General features: G+C 45.4%; 1 long non-coding RNA gene across 2 annotated transcripts in view; it reads right to left on the bottom strand.

The window, feature by feature from the left end:
• Positions 1-17,541, bottom strand: part of LOC148109443 (uncharacterized) — a 48,742-nt gene that overhangs the window by 19,399 nt on the left and 11,802 nt on the right. The window lies entirely within an intron of this gene.

The raw sequence follows: 17,541 nt of genomic DNA, 5'->3' as shown, positions 1-17,541 counted from the left end.
TCTGACTACAACGTCTGTTCGCACTGCCCCCACGAGACCAGGTTTTGGAAGGGGAGGCAGGGCGGACACACAGGGCTCTGTGGAGGGACTGGAGGATGGCTGTTTAGTCTCATCCTGTTCCTCCCTCCCCTCCGAAGCCTCCTATACCCTGCAGCCAAAGCTCCCTGTAGTGAGCAGACGCAGTGTCTGTCCCAGCAAAGCTGCCCCTGCTCAGGAATGCGGGCAAGGAACTGTCACGGGAGCAAGGAAGAGACCTTTGTCACCGCACTGAACATCTTGCGGCTGATGAGAAGCAGCAGCTTGCATGAGCCTGAGTATTACAGTTGTTCCCTCAGCAGGGACCCTTGAGGGGACCACAGCCGAGGGCCGTTCATCTCCAAGATCATTCCCTTCCTTCCACTTGTCTTGGAGGCAATGTGTCCTTCCCACATGCCCTGATTTCAAAAACAGCAGCCACTCCATCCCTTCCTCTGCCTCCCTTTTTCCTCTCCTTTCCCACAGCCCTAGTCTGAACCGTTCTCTGAGAGCTGAGCAGCTCTCTTGCAAGCCTGCAGGACTCACACTGAGGTCAGAGGCTGCACACAATCTTTGTGTCTATTTTGGAGTGGGCTAGGGCGGTGAGAGCGGAGGGAAATGCACGGGCGCGCACCGAGGGAAACCTTGCCTGGTAAACCAGCACCTGCTGGGGGCTCTGCATAACTAATCGGCCACCCGTCTCTCCGAGCATGCTGGACACAGGACCAGTGGGGAGTGTCTTGGCCTAGTTTAATATCCAGCTTTTATTACTGTTCTCTCTATATCTTATCAATGGGGAAAAGGGCAAGGGCATTTGGCATGTGTCCAAAGATACAGGGCAGGTTCACAGAGCTCTCTGTGGCCCAGTTCATGCAAGTCGTGCTCTGAGAGGTCTAATTAAGCAAGAGGAGGGTTAGGCTGTCTTACAGACGGTGGTGATGGTGGTAGCCTGGTCAGTGAGAAAGGTAATGGGGAGGATATCAGAGAGGCAAAGACTCCGAAAGGAAGGTGGTCTCTCGGTAGGAATGTTAAAATGCTTCCATGGGAAAAGTTAAGGACTACCCTCGAAGTCAGATATTTTTTTTTTCCTGTTAACAATAGTGTCTCTTGCAGTAATTTCTTTTTTTTTTTTTAAGATTTTATTTATTTATTTGACACAGTGGGGAGGGGAGAAAGCAAGCACAAGCAGGGGGAGCAGGAGTGGAGGGGCAGAGGGAGAAGCAGGCTCCCCACCAAGCAGGGAGCCCAATATGGGGCTCAATCCCAGGACCCTGGGATCTCGACCGGAACCAAAGGCAGCCACTTAACCGACTGAACCACCCAGGTGCCCCTTTTGCAGTAATATCTTTGACACTAGCCATAGAATCATTTTGCTAGATATGTCTCCTCAGGCAAGGGAAACAAAAGCAAAAATAAATGATTGGGACTATACTAAAATAAAAAGCTTTTGCACAGCAAAGGAAATCATCAACAGAACAACAAGGCCACTATTGAATGGGAGAAGATATTTGTGAATGATATAGCCAAGAAGGGGTTAATAGCCAAAATATATAAAGAACTCATATAAATCAACGCCCAAAAACCAAATAATCTGATTTACAAATGGGCAAGGAACTGAGTAGACATTTCTCCAAAGACAACCAGATGGCCAATGGTCACATGAGAAGATGCCCAGCCTCACTAACCATCAGGGAAATGCAAATCAAAACCACTATGAGATATTACCTCGCACCTGTTAGAATGGCTAGAATGAAAAAGATAAGAAACAACAAATATTGGCAAGAATGTGGAGAAAGAGGAAGCCTCGTGCACTGTTGGTGGGAATGCAAATTGGTGCAGCCACTGTGGAAGACAGTATGGAGCTTCCTCAAAAAATTAAAAACAGAATTACCATACGATCCAGTAATTCCACTGCTGGGTATCTACACAAGGATATGAAGACACTAATTCAAAAAGATACATGCACCCTATGTGTACTGCAACATTATTTATAATAGCCAAGATACTGAAGCAGCCCAAGTGTCCATCCGTAGATGAATGGATAAAGAAGAAGTGGTATATATGTATATATATATATATATATATATATATATTCAATGGAATATTACTAAACCATAAAAAAACCCTGAAACCTTGCCATTTACAACATGGATGGAGTTAGAGGGTATTATGCTAAGTGAAATAACTCAGACTGAGAAAGACAAATACCATGTGATTTCACTTCTATGTGGAATTTAAGAAACAAAACCAATGAACAAAGAAAGAAGAAACAAAAAAACCAGACTCTTAAATGCGAAGAACAAACCGGTGGTTGCCAGAGGTGAGATGGGAGGGGAGATGGGTGAAACAGATAAAGGGGATTAAGAGCACACTTATGGTGAGCACTGAGTAACCTATAGAATTGTTGAATTATTCTACTGTCCACCTGAAACTAATATAACACTGTATTTTTTTTTAAAGATTTTATTTATTTATTTGACAGAGAGAGAGGCAGCCAGGGAGAGAAGGAACACAAGCAGGGGGAGTGGGAGAGGAAGAAGCAGGCTCCCAGCGGAGGAGCCTGATGTGGGGTTCGATCCCAGGACTCTGGGATCACGCCCTGGGCTGAAGGCAGATGCTTAACGACTAAGCCACCCAGGCGCCCCCAACACTGTATGTTAATTAAAAGAAAGAAAGAGTGTCTCCTGTCCTCCCAGATGTTGAGAGGCATCACAACGGATGACAGGCTCTACCTCGTACTAACTACTCACTGGCCTTATAGAGTAACCACTAGAAAGTCTCTTGGCCTTGAATTCCTTGAATTTTAAAACTGACCACTCTCATTCCCCAAGCACCGCCAGTGTACCGCAAGGAGGGAAGGCCATTTGTACCTTCCTGGTTCGGGCGTCCTTATTTTTTCTCTACAATGCAGCTTGAATATCATTTCTTCGGGGAGAATGTCTCCAAGCCCAGGACTGGTCTGAAGGCCCATCTCTGTGCTCTCAGCTCTCGGCAGGTCCTTTTAACACATCCCCGTGCACTGTTCCTATCTGGCCGTCTCATCAGATGGTAAATGCCTTTAAAGCCGGGATCGTTCCTTGCCTGACTATGTCCAATTCATCCCAGGACCTGGCAGAAAGCAAGTGTGTGCAATAGAATTCAACGTTCTTAGCCAAAGCGGAATATTTTTCAACAGTTGGTTTTAGAAAAATACACATTAGATTATATGAAATTGAATCTTAGGACTTTGACCCTGTGCGGACCCCATCCTTCGGAAGGATGAAGTAAGGCCCTGAAGATGAAACGGCTTGCCTGAGAAGAGCCACATCGCAGCAGCCAGGCTGACACGTGAGCACCTTTAGTGGTGGAACAAAGCTTGTTCATGACATCGGAAACCATCCCGGGGCTGAGGGCTGTTTGGATAAAACAGCCCAAAACACATTCACTGGCGGGTGTGGTCTTTCTCCCCAACATCCAAAAAATGCTTTGGCCTTTGTATTTTCTGTCTTTTTCTTTTCTACTAGATATTTTTCTTTTCAAATTTTTACCTTTTATTCATTTTGATGATGAAAGTTTACATGCTTATTATAGAGATTCTGGAATATGCTGGAAAGTAAGAGAAAGAGGGAAAATGAAAAACGATCTGAATTCTACCAGCCAGAGGCAGCCTGCATTATTATGGTATATTACCCCAGAGAAATACATGTGACTGAGGTCAAGCTGTATGTTGAATTTTACGTTTTTCCTTTCTCGATTATCACTGGATTAGGAGTAAAGTCCTTAAAAATCAGGCCTTCCCGTGTAGGGTTTGTGCTGTGAAGCTTTTTAGTCAGCACACTTTGTACTGAGTTAATGTATAAATAAAAAGGAGCCAATAATGAAAATAAAAAGGAAACATGCTACATAATCTATTATTTGTAACAGCTACTTTAGTTGGTAGGAATAGATTACCTTTCCCTAACATCCGGGTGGCTGGCAATTTTTCCCTGTAATAAATGAAAACTGTGTTTGTTACATCATCTCATTGTGATGAAACAACATCTCTGTATGAAATCTCTACGTGTATTTCTGATTATTGCTTTCTGAGTCACATGTTATGTCGTCGATTTTGAAGGAAAGATTTTTAAAAGGTGAATTATTTCAAAACTTAGGATCAGCTCAAAAGATAATGCTGTTTTTCAAGTTGCCTGAAAAGCACTGATTCTGGGTCAGTCAGAAAAGGATAAGATAATTTTATAAACAGCAAAAAATATAATAGAGTGAAATGGTGTTAAGTTTCGCCTATAACATAAGACACCTGGCTCTTCATATTTGAGGAAGGGATGGATTTCTCTTTTTACCTACAGCTGTAAATTGCACGTTAATTGCCGTTATGCAATGCTAAGGGAGAGGAGTTGCTTCTTGAACTATTTTTTCCCATTAGTATAAAAGTTAAGTAGTTTGAGTTCAAAGATAAAGTAACTAGAAAGACTACCTGGTTCTTAGAACATGGAGCCCAGGTCCTGGATTTCAGTTTGTAGCCATAGAAAATACCCAAGTGAAATAAAGCTGTCTCCCTAAAAATCTGCTCACAGAAGATTATTTCTTTGGCTTCCATCTCAAGCCTCACAATATAAAATTTAAACATCTGCAGCTTCATAAAAAATATTTGAGGGACACCTAGGTGGCTCAGTCAGTTGAGTGTCTGCCTTCGGCTCAGGTCATGATCCCGGGGTCCTGGGATCGAGCCCCTAGTCAGGCTCCCTGCTCAGCGGGAAGTCTGCTTCTGCTTCTCCCTCTCCCTCTGCCCCTCCCCGCTTTCCTGCTTTCTCACTCTCACTCTGTCAAATAAATAAATAAAATGTCTAAAAAATATTTTAAACAAGGTAAAGGCTAAAATAAAATTCAGGTTTGACAGACTAAAAACGAAAGCAAGCAATAAAAATAGACCTCTAAATGTTTCTATTTTTAGGTTCTAAGTGCATTCCTGTTGTGGAAATTACATAGAAACTAGCTTATGGGGATTATACTTTCATTTCAGAAACATATAAATGTATTTTATTATATTAATATGATCCAACTATCAAATCCTTGCTTATTATGAAACAAACAATACGAACACTTATAAAAAGTCCACACTACATCTCACCACCGCTTTCAGTGGGGCACACACTCGCCAACTTGCCTCACATCATTTTTTCTGTTTTAATCGCTAGAGGAAACTGCTTAAAAACAGGATTAATGATGGGCAAACAAGATTGCTGTGGAAGTGATTTTGAGGCTACAAAGCAATTTTGAGCCCACAAGAGACCACACCGCTGAGACTCTTCAAAACAAAGACTCATGTGTCAGGGGAGAGCCGTCCAGTGAAGACAGGGTGTGAGGCCATAACCAGTCGAGCCTTCCATGCAAATCTTTCACAGATTTCTAGGAAGTAAGACAATCACCCACATTTACTGATATGTTACTATGTTCCAGGGATGCACAAGACACCTTGCAAACATTATTCCATGTAACCCTCCACCCCCACCCCCTGTACAGCCCCGCGAAGTAACTGCCATTGTGATCCCCATTTTACGGAAAGGAGAGCTGATGTTCAGAGAGGTCTACTGTCTTTCCCAAAAGTCACATGGTTAGGACGTGGCTGGGATTCAGTCAAGGTCTGTGTGCTGTCCTTTTAACATCCCACCCCTTACACTGCCCCATTAGGCACGTTTTAACATGAAGAGAGAAAAGAGAAAACAGTAGGAATCAATGTAGGAAGGAGGGTGGAGTCCTCCCCAAATTGGATTTCTAAACAAAAATGCAAGAAGGATTCCGTGCTTTGACAGAAGAATATCTAGGTTCTCAGAGGACTCTCCATGGACACAGCTTAAGGAGATGAGAACCATAAAGACAATAGTGAGTGGGATACTTGAGCCAGCAAACTCAGACCCTCTCCCTTCCCTTGGAGAGGAAGGGCTGCTCTGACTGCTCCCCAGGCCTCCATGTGCCTGGTTCCAGCCCGGCCTCAGATACAGCCAAGAGCCATGCATCCACTCGCAAGCCTATGCTGGGGCACTCGTGCTAGCCAGTCTGGACAGCTCAACCCTGAGAGGGGAGGAAAAGAAACCCCATTTCCACCCCAAGTGTCCTGAGTTGTTTGATCTAATCTTACTGGCCATGAAACCCATGCTTCACTTCACTGCTGTTGTTCTTCCTGTCTATTTGACAAAGCCCAGGAGAGGGAGAGGAGGGACAGGGCATTTAGGGATGGCGGCCCTCAATCCCACAATAAGGCCTCCCGCCACCCTTCAATTTCAGGTTAAATCCCTTTACCCTCAAGGCCTGAAGGAGCTGGGCTGGTGGTGACCTCGTACACCTCTTTGGGCCTAAAATCCTATGAAATTGATTCAAAGGACAAAAGAGACTAGAAAAAGGAATAAGGGCAAGTCTCCTACCAAAAAAAAAAAAAAAAAAAAAAAAAAAAAAAGATGCTTTGGCTTTGGGCTATTTAAAACTTAGCCTAAAATATTTTGGTATAGAACCTAGAATGTTAAAAACTAACATTCTTTTAAAAATATAATTTTTAGAAAATTCAGCCCAATTGAGTTGATAAAGGTCTCCAAGGACTGTCACAGATAAATCTTCAGATAACTTGGCCCTTTAGTTGTCTTTACCTTCCACCTCTACTTCAGCAACCCCAAAATACAACCGCTCACAGAGCCTCTGCATCACAGAACCGTAGCATTGTTAAAGCCTCCAACCCTGAAATTCCCCTCCCGGATCAGAATCTCCCACCTTTCCGAATCTATCCGTCTGCCTCATCCAACTCCCGCCATTCCAGCTCTCTGGAGAACCGGAGTCACTTGTGTCCCCGGGATCCACTTCCCCTTTGTCCCACAGCTGCCGTTCCTCCCACACGGTCACTGTGGTCTAAGGGGGTAGTGATGGGGACTTGTGACTCAGGCCTGGTCAACAGATCTGTTCAATAAACACTTACATGGTGCTTATGCTGAGCTAGGTGCTCTTCTAAGTACTTTTTAAATGTTAACTTATTTAAGCTTCATAACAAACCTATCAGATAAGTACTATTTTCCCCCATTTTACAAAGAAGAAAACTAAAAAATGGAGAAGTTAAGTCCCTTGCCCAAGGTGCACAGCTAATACTTTATTTTCCTCAGACTGGTATGATTGGTTCAGCATTGTACCTATGACCAAATAAGAGCCTAAATGCAATTGCTGGGGCCTCTCACTAAGACACTTCTGTTCTTCCCCGCGCTTGAAGTGGGGGATATGTGAGCAGCAGTACAGCCATCTGGTGACCACAGGGAGGAAGCTTGGTTAGGAATGAAGCCGACATAGGACTGAGGGAAAGAAAGAGACAACCCGAGTCTCAGTAACAAAATGGGAGCCCCTGATCAAACCGTGCCTGAAGCCAGACCTACTCCTGACCTTTTCAGTTTGGTGAGCTAGTGAATTCTCCTTCTGTTTAAAAAAAGTTTGGTTTGAGTTACCATCTTTCACTTGCAATAAAAAAAGCCCTAGCTAGTGCAGCTTAGTTCACCAACGTTATAATTCAGCCTGTGTAACTCTTTACTATTACAAAGTCAACTGATAAGAAAAGTGAGCATTCTTTGATGAACATAAACACTTGAATATTAAAAAATTTTGTTTTGGCAGCATATGATACCGCAGAAATCATGACTCATACAGGTAAGCACCCATTTGCACACTTGGATGATTTCATGAGCACAAGCATGCACGACCCTGATTTTTTTTTTTTTTCTTAATCAAAAGGCCAATGCAGAACTAAAAATGTCCAAATGAGGGACACATTGACACAAAGTCTGCCCGGAGATGGGCGAAATGTTACTCTTCTCTCTGCTGGTGGAAGCTCCTACGCCTAACTGAAGCCCCTATCAGTTTGCTGAACTCGCCAAATCAGTCTCCCGGTGATCCTGGTTTTTGTGGCCTTTCCTGCTGTGTTTCACCCTGCTTGCCCTTCCTTTGGATTCTCTAACAGTTTGCTTCTTTGGTTTTTCTCTTCTCTTTTTTGTCTCCACTTTCCCCAGTGGTACCTCACCGGTGTTGGCATCTCTCAGAGTTTTATTCTCTACAGAACGAAAACTCAGTAGTACTTAGGATACAGGCTTAGTGGCTATAACAAAAAGCCACTCTCTCCCTGCCCTTCTCCCCGGAGTAAGCGACAGCAGCAGCCCCAACACGAGAGAAGTGTGTTTCCCCTTCACTTGCTAGCCTGGAGCGCGGAGGCACCATGTTTCACAGAACATCCAGGAGCCGGGCTTCCTTCTGCCTTGCTCTTCTACCATCCTTAGGAGCCGTATCTGTGTTTTCTTTCTTTAAAAGATTTTATTTATTTAAGAGAGAGAGAGAGAAATGAGCAGAGGCAGAGGAAGAAGCAGACTCCCCGGGCTCGATCCCAGGCCCCCCGATATCATGACCTGAGCTGAGGGCAGATGCTTCACCGACTGAGCCACCCAGGCACCCTGGGGTACCCATGTTTCCGTGTTCAGAGTTGCCTCCCAGTGTCCCAGCCTGCTGAAGAGGGAAGGAGAATGGCAGAAAGGAAACCGTTTGCTTTTTAAAAGGCATGACCTAGGAGTTGCACACGTCACCACTTCCACTCACATCCCACTGGCCAGAACCTGCTTACGTGGCCACAGCAAGCTGTGGGGGAACCTGGGACTCATCATCTCAAGCTGAATGGCCAGGTGTCCAGCTCAAACTAGGGACGGTGGATCCTGGTAACAGTGAGCAGTCTCTGCCAGCCTCCCTGTCTTCGTTTTCTCTCTTCTCTCCCTGGGTACTTCGCCCCAGCTCCTTGCAGAAGCTCACTTCTCCACACAGTGACCCCAAGGCTCTAGCCTGACTGCATCCGGGCATACCCCACACCCAGATCAACCTGCATGCTTTCCCTACAACTTCCCTCTGCCTTCCCCATCCTCTGGAGGAGAATCCACCCGCCGGGTCCCTCAGGCCCCAAATCCGGTAGCATCTTCAACTCCCCTCCTGGTGCCCTGGTGCCTTGTGCTCCCACATTACTCTAACCCCCAGATAGGGGCTCCTGTCTATTTCCTGTTTCTTTCTTCCCACCACCTGAGCTGCTCTACCAGCCTCCCACCCACTCCCTCCTCCTCCAGGCTCTCCCCTTCCAGCCCCGCCTTACCCACAGCCTCCAAGAAGCATTTGTAAAGTGTAACTCAGACCACATTACTCCCTGTTCAAACTCTTCCTTGACTCCTGCCACCTATGGCTCAAAGTCCAAATTCGCTGACAGGCAATTACAATTGACCCTTCCAGGATTTTCTCCTGGACTCCTGGAGTCATAAACTATGGGTAGAAGAACATCTCACCATTCCCCAGTGGGCCCAGAACCCTCCTGTTTCTGGCTCAGGCTGTTTCTTCTGCAGCCCTTTGTGCCCCCCATTCCCCATGGGCCTGGCAAACCTTCCCCATCCTCCAAGGGGTTGCTGTCTCCTCCTGCGTCCCAGCCTTGAGTCCTCGCTCCCACCCCACCCCCACCCCAGACACCCATTCTTCTCTGCGTTTGTAGCCCTTTGCTTATAGACTCTTGTTTGGCCCTTGACCCAGCCTGCCTCAATGTGCCCAGATGACTCGTCCTTGAGGGATAGCCCTGAGCTTTGCCCCTGGCCACACTCCCTGCCCTACACGCTCCTTCCTCCTGCTGTGAATCTAACTCTCTCAGCACTTTCTTACTAAAGTGCAAAACTTCCTGAGGGGAAAGGGGGCCCATGGCACGAGCTGGACGCAGGTCGCAGCTGTGGTTCAGGACGCTGTGGGTTTGCACTTCGGCTAGCCCCGGTGCTGGCAGCTGTTCCCGTCAGCGTGACCGAAGAATCAGCTGCTGGGCCCGCTCTCGCCAGCTCCCGCCAGCACAGTGGTCTGCCTTCCAGAGCTGTGCAGACTGCAGGCTAAATGCTTTCTGTAACCCGATCCAGAGTTAAAAATAACCCAAAGGTCTGACCCACTAAGAGCCTCCTTGGATCTTCCAGGTAGGGTAAGCTTTTCCTGGCAGCTCAGGCCCATGCTTTAAAACAATCCCCCTCCACCCCCGACCCAGCCCCACCAACTTCACCTCACTTTCACCTAAACTGTCTGGGGCCTTTCCTCTCCCAGTAGAGAGACTCTCTTGGCCCAGGTTTGGGGAAGGCCTCTGGCTTTCTCCCTCCCCCTGGGGCTGGGGGAATGCAGTGGGTCCTGCCCCTCCCTTGGCTTCCCAGGCCTTGGGTGGAACTGCTGAGCTCTCAGCCAGATGCTTCTGCTAACAGACACCGGGCAGAGACGCCAGTCCCCGTGAGTTCTCTTGGCTGAGCGCCCCTTCTCACCCCTCAGCCCCAGCCAGCCTGCCAGAGGCCTTCAGCCAGTAGCCACAACAGGGTGAGCTGAGGACAACCACGTCGCCCTCCTGTCAACCAGGAGGGACACTATCATCTCTGTTCCCCCAGCCTTCTTTCCACCCAAAGTCAAGGCCAGGTGGAAAGTTCCAATTGGTATTTCTTTGGGAGGCTGCCACTGGGGGGTAGCAGCCGTGTGGAAACTGGGCTTCTCTTCCTGCCCAGGGCAACAGCCTCAACTTCAGCTAGAGGGAAGCTTCAAGCCTTTCCCATTGGGAACTTGTCTCCAGGCAGACAATGAAACCTGCAGTTCTGACTGTGACCAGGACAGCTAAGGGAAGACCTGGCAGTGATCCAGACCCAGGTTCTAGGTGTTCCTGAAGTCCAATAATACAACTGCCCTTCCTGTGGCCAGTGAGCCAGTACATTCCACTTTTTGCCATTTGAATTGGATTTTTGCTAATTGCAGCAAAAATGGACCTGATAAATGTGTCTCCTAATGGCGCCTGGGTGGCTCAGTCGATTAGGCGTCTGCCTTCAGCTCAGGTCATGATCTCAGGGTCCTGGGATCCAGCCCCACATTCTCCCTCTCCTTCCTGCTTGTGATCTCTCTTTCTCTCTCTCAAACAAATAAATAGAATCTTTAAAAAAAAAAAAAAGTATCTCAAATAAATAAATAAAATCTTTTTAAAAATGTATCTCCTAATTGGTCTTCCTGCCTCCAGGCTTTCCAGACTCCAACCCATCCTTTGAACGGCTTCCAGATGGATCTTTCTACACTGCTGATCTAGACACATGTCTTCCTGCCCAGAACTCTTCAATGACTCCCAGCCATTGAGGAGAACATCCAAATTCTTTTGCCTGGCATTCCTTAGACTCTGGAATCTGAGCCAACATTTCCAACCTCATCTCCTGCCTTTCCCATTTCTTCAATTCACATAGACCCACTCCCTGGTGCTGGAACCATGCCGCACAGGCTCACAGGTCCCGCGCTTGCATAGACTTTTCCTTCTGCAGGAGTGCCATTTCTCACCCAATGGACACCCACTTTCAGATTCATCTCCGAGGTTGATGAAGATGACTTTCTCAATACTCAACCCAAAAACTGTTGTTTCCTTAGCTTCAATTTCAAAGCACTTTATTTGTTCACCCTTCAACAAATATTGGTGGAGCAACTCCTATGTGCCAGGCACTGGGCCAAGAGCTGATGAACTCAAACGACACAGTCTTTGCTCTCATGGAACCTAGAGTCTAGGTGGGGCTGGATGGAAGGCAGATGGTGATTATAGACAAATTAGGGTGCTTTTGGCTCTAAGTAATAGAATAATTCAAAATGGTTTAAGCAATAAGGGCTGTATCATATAGCATAAGAAGTGAGGAGGTAGGCAAACTGAGAGTTGGTGAATTTAGTGCTTCAGTGATGTCTGGGACTGAGGATATAAGGTAGAATAAGGGACCTACCTCATAGGACTGCTGTAGGATTAAATGAGTTTCTACATTTAAAGCAACAGAACAGTTCCAGGTACATCATTAATGAGCATTAGTTCAATGAGCATGAGTGATGTGTGAGTTCAAAGATGTATGAACAACCCATCAATGAATGAGTGGATAAGCAAACTGTGGTCTACTCATACGATGAAATATTATTGAGCCATAAAAGGGAATGAAGTATTAATATGTGCTACAATGGTGATAAATCTCAAAAATACGAAGTGAAAAAATGCTATGTGAAAAAAGCCAGGCACGGAAGGTCATATAGTGTATAATTCTATTTATATGAAATATTCAGAATAAGTAAATCCATAGACACAGAATGTAGATTGGTGGTTGCCAGGGGCTGGGGAAAAGGGAGAATGGGGAGTGACATAGGAGGTGAAAGGGAACTTGTACTTGTTACTGTGTATACTTAAGTATTATTGGAATACCCACTCAGCAAAAACAAAATTAAAGTAAAAATGAGAAATCACTTTCTCTGCACAGATTGGTGAAACTGGAAAAAAGTGTAAGGCCTGTTGCTGGTGGACTGTGGGGAGAGGGTGTTCTCACAGTGCTGTTGGAAATGGGAAGAGCTACAGTTCTTTGGGGAGTAGTGGCACCTATTAAAATAAAAATATATACACATTTGATCCAGTGATCTTATTCTTTTTTTTTTTTTAATAACAGCTCTCTTGCTAAAATTCACGTGCCATACAATTCGGCCGTTTAAGGTATACAGTCCTATGGTTTTTTGTATACTCAGAGTTGTGCAACCGTCACCACGACCAATTTTAGAACATTTTCATCACTCCGAAAGGAACCCCAGCCCTGCCCTGCATCCATTAGCAATCACTCCCAATTCTCTTCTCCCACCCACCCCTAGGCAACCACCAATAACCTATTTCTGTCTCTTTGGCTTTGCCTACTCTGAACATTTCATACAAATGGAATTTTTTGGGGTGCCTGGGTGGTTCAGTTGGTTAAGTGTCTACCTTCGGCTCAGGTCATGATCTCAGGGTCCTGGGATCAAGACCTGAATCGGGCTCCCTGCTCAGTAGGGAGTCTGCTTCTCCCTTTGCCCTTCACCCTGCTTGTGCTCTCTCCTGTTCTCTCTCTCTCTCTCAAATAAATAAATACAATCTTTAAAAAAATATATGGGATTATTTATAACCAGTTTCTCTCACCTAGTATCATATGTTCAAGGTTCATCATGTTGCAGTAATCTTATTCTTGGGAGTCCATTCCATAGCAGTAGAGGCACCCATGCCTCAGGATATACGTACAAGAATGTTTACGGCAGAAATTTTCACAACAGTAAGAAAAAACAGAGGAAAAAAAGGAAGAGAAAGAAAAAACCAGAAGTGCCCCAGATGCTGGTTCATCAGCAGGGGCGTGGAAACCACACAACTACAGAAGAATGCAGCAGCACCACACCCGTTACACTGACGGGGATTCCTTGAGCAAGAAGGAAGATACAGAAGAATGCAAAAAATACTCGAATCCAAGTTTTGATGTACAAACTCATTTTAAAGGCACTCCTCTGTATTTAGGCCTTATACCGGAATCTGAGAAGACCTGAACTGGCTTCAAAGATGGCGGAAAGGAAGCCCTTGAGTCCAGCTCAGTTCTACTTCCAAGCTCCATGGAGTCTAAGAAGTAGATGAGAACAGCACAGAGAGTACATCTGAGAGAGGGCAGTTGCAGGGTTTGCCAGGGCAGGAAGCCACCCAAAATAGAGGCTTCCTGGGCTTTTGCCTTCCACCGCCCCCTCACCCCCAAAGGCCCGGCCAGCATCTCAGCTTACATCACACATCACTCAACATTCTGGTGCTCTGCAAACTCTGCCAGCCAGGCCCACCATCCAGGGCCTGAGAGCTGACCCTTGCTGGCTTGTCCACACTGAGGGACTCCCCTTTGTGGTGCCTGAGTCTCAGGTTGTGTGGCTTCCCGTTATCTGTGTCTGCATTTGCAGGATCCAGGACTTTACAATTCATGGCCATGGAGGAGTTTTCTGTGGGCAGGCCTGGCTAGAGCTTCACACGGTATGTGTGTAGATGGGGAATGAGGTGGACAGACACATAATTGTAAACAGGGGTTACAGGGGTGAGGTTAGGGGTAGAGGTTAGGGATCATGTGGTGAAGGGAAGACCAGAAGACCAGAGAGGGCAGGGGGAGCCAATAATAAAAGCAAAAGAAAAACAAAGAGGAACCTCATACATCTGGACAAACTTTGCATATGTTAAGGCATGTATAAAGAAATTAAATTTAAAAATTAAAAAGACAAAGACAATATACATGCTACTTGGGTGATTTTAAAAGAATCAAAACAAAAAAATGCCAGCTGCCTGACTGCAGGAAGGGCTTAATTCTTCCCTCCTTTCTTCCAGGTCTTACCCCAGGGAAGGCTTTTGTGCGGAGGACTGCAAGCTCACAAGCTGTAGTTTGGCTTCATGTGTTCCCTTAACACAGCTTCCTAGAACACATTAGCTGCTTGCCTACAAAATTTTACCATGAATAATTGAAATTAAACATTCCCAGTCAAAATAAATCAACACTGAATGATACAGTGCCCTTATTTTTCCTGTTTCTCACACCATTCCTCATCCACCGAAAGGAGTAATTTAAATTAAATTGAATTTCCCTGTCTTACTGCGGAATCTGCCAGGTTCCACTAAATTGACTGTTAGGTGAAAGCCGCAAATGAACTACAGTGAAATCTTCAGGCAGAGACCTGTCTGAGGAAGAACTGTTCTAAGACTTCTTGATTAATTGACATAAGCCTCGGAGGTGACAAACTCTAGGCTTGAACAAGTGTTCAAGAACCATCCACAAGTGGATAATCTCATTGAGAACCCTGGATCTTTCTAACAGTCTTCTCTGGCATTCTCACACGTTGACTTTCTGTCCTCGATTTGTTACCTCATTATCGCAGGTGAAATGGTGGCCTCATGAAAGAGGTGTCCACCCAGAACCTGTGACTGTGACCTCATTTGGATCAAGAGTCAAGAGTCGTTGCAGATATAATTAATCTCAAGATGAGATCATCTCGAATTAGGATGGACCCTACATCTAATGACAAGTGTCCTTAGAAGAGAAGGGGAAGAGGCGCTGTGAAGAGAGAGGAAGAGATCCAAGTGATGTGTCCATGAGGACCTGCAGGGATTGCTAGCCGAGGCTAAGACAGAATGGATCCTCACTCAGAGGCTCTGGAAGAAACGAACCCTGCTGACATCTTGACTTCAGACTTCTGGCCTCCAAAGTGACAAGAAAATAAATTTCTGTTGTTTTAAGTCACTGAGTTTGTGGTAATTTGCTACAGAACCTCTAGAAAAGGAATACACTTATGGTCTAAATATGGCTGCTGACTCATCAAATATCACATCCCCACACCCTTGTATTCAAAGTAGGAAGAAAGAGAGTGGGGACCAGAAAGAATTTTATTTTTTTAGCAGAACTTCACTCCTCTTATATCTTATGAAGAAATAATGAAATTTGGGAAAATGAGTATTTGGCAAAAAGGAGTAACAGGGGTTTGAAAGTGTGGGGGAGGACAGTGGAGAGTGCAGACGGCATTTTTAGGTGTCAAAAATGGCTACTGTCTTTTAATGAGTGGGGACCAGCTATCCTAAAAGTCTTGTCATGTGCAGTCTGTTGAGATCACACACTAGAGAGCAATGATGACTTATCCCTGCAGGCTGGAACCTGGTTGCCCTGTTAACAAGAAATGGGGAGGGAGGGGACGGGAGAAGCGGCAGGTGGGCAGGCAACTAACAATGACTAGCCATACATGGGAATGTCTCACTGAGGTTCAATGACAGAATGTTCTACAAGGCCATGGCACACAAACCGATTGGGATGGTAGCAGGTATTCTTGGTGTTTGTTGGTGTGTGGCCAGATTCATTCATTCATTCACCCATCTAGAACACAACCCAAATTGACTTAAGTTAAAAAAAAAAAAAAGGTTCTATGATTAGTACCTATAACCAAAGTCCAGAGGAAAATTTAGGGAATCTGCAGGGGCTCCAGTGCTGTCCTTAGGACTTGGTCTCTCTCCATCTCTGTCCTTTGGCTCTACTTTCTCTGTGTTAGTTTCATTTAAACAGGCTCCTCCCACTCAGAGATGAAAGGGCCACCAGCTATTCCAGGTTCCCATTCCAGTAAATCTGGACCCCCACCCCCAGCCCCGGGAAACAAAGATTCTTTTTACAAGTGTTCCAGTAAACCTCTCTACACTAAGTCTAATGGGGCCATCTGCAGCAAGCACTCATTCCTGCCCATCTCTGCACCTAGGGGTAGATTATACAGCCAGTTGAGGCTTGCATTGCACAGTGGCCCATGGAGCAGAGGGGAGGGGGCGTTGGGAGTGGGGTCGTGGATTCAGCCACTCCAACCACATGCACTCAGAGTGGGGAATACGTGGTTTCCTAAGGAAAATCAGATGCTTTTTAAAAAATTTAAATGAATTCAGAGCCAACAGAGGTGACAAATCCCCGCTACATTCCCAATTTGTGAAATGAATGCCATTGCATACAAGCGTGAGATAGATGCGGTTCAGGGCAAGTTCATCATTACTCTTGATGGGAGGAGGGCAATTTAGAGTATACGAAGGGCCTTCTAAAGGGGCAAGGGGCCACTAGCATCATCTAGATATAGAGTAATAATTGAGTCCCATGAAAGGAAAGGGAAAACTGAGGATGCTATAGGAAATCATACTGGCACAATTACATTCAATTAGGATTTGTAATACTTAACGATCTGTAAGGTGTAATGTTGGACATTAATCAGACTGTGTGGTTTGATGTTTAGAGGGCATTTCAAACACCAGAAACATCAAAATGAGGTCCAAAGTCATGCTCGTAGGTTTGGTCATACGAACTACACACTTCAGTTGCGGAAAATGATGAGAAGTGTGAATGTTTGGGAAGATTTTCGGGGTGACGCTTACATAAGGAGATTAACCTATTGCTAAATATGGATTAACCTTACCAGATGAAGAAGAAGAAGAAAAAGATGTCCTATAAAGTTAGTAGTAGCCACATGGACCCGTGGGCATGTCACCAAGCAACAGCTTTAACTAGCACCGTTATTCATGGTTTCAGAGTAAAAGCCAGTTGTTGAAATGATTTGGTCACATCAATGGAAACGGTCTTCTCTGTATTGTTCTGTATTATGTGAACATCTCACACCAGGATCCTAAACTTTGACCTTTGTATACAGCCAAAGTATGACAAACATCCCCGCATTCTGTCAAGCCGGCTCCAAGCACTGGTAAAGAAGGCTCTCATTCACAAAAATCTGTCTTGCCTTTAAAGATGAGCCATGTAAAACAGGTTAAGGAATATGGAGCACTCCAGCCTGGTCTCCCAGAGTGGTGTGGTGGTGGGAGTCCTGGGTTAGATCTGTGTTCTTTGGAGGGCAAGGTTCAGAACTTCAAGTTCTCTGCCTCTGACTGCCTCCTCAGACAGGGGCATGAACGTGTCTTAGAAAATATCATGAATGAAAGTTAGGTATGAATATACTCTTCTGCTTGAATGTCAAAATAACAATTACAATAACTAACATATTCATTCCAGACACCCTGCTAAGCACTTTATATGTAATATCTCATTTAAGCCTCACAATATCTCAATGAGGTACCTACTTAGCAGTCCCATTTTACAGATACAGAGAATGAGGCTAAAGAGGTCAAATAACTTACCCAAGGTCACATAGTAAGTGACACGACTAGGGTTT

This window comes from Ursus americanus, chromosome 9, assembly GCF_024610735.1.
Source record: "Ursus americanus isolate L20-20 chromosome 9, mUrsAme1.1.p, whole genome shotgun sequence".
NCBI lineage: Eukaryota > Metazoa > Chordata > Mammalia > Carnivora > Ursidae > Ursus > Ursus americanus.
This window is presented reverse-complemented; position numbering and strand designations above follow the sequence as displayed.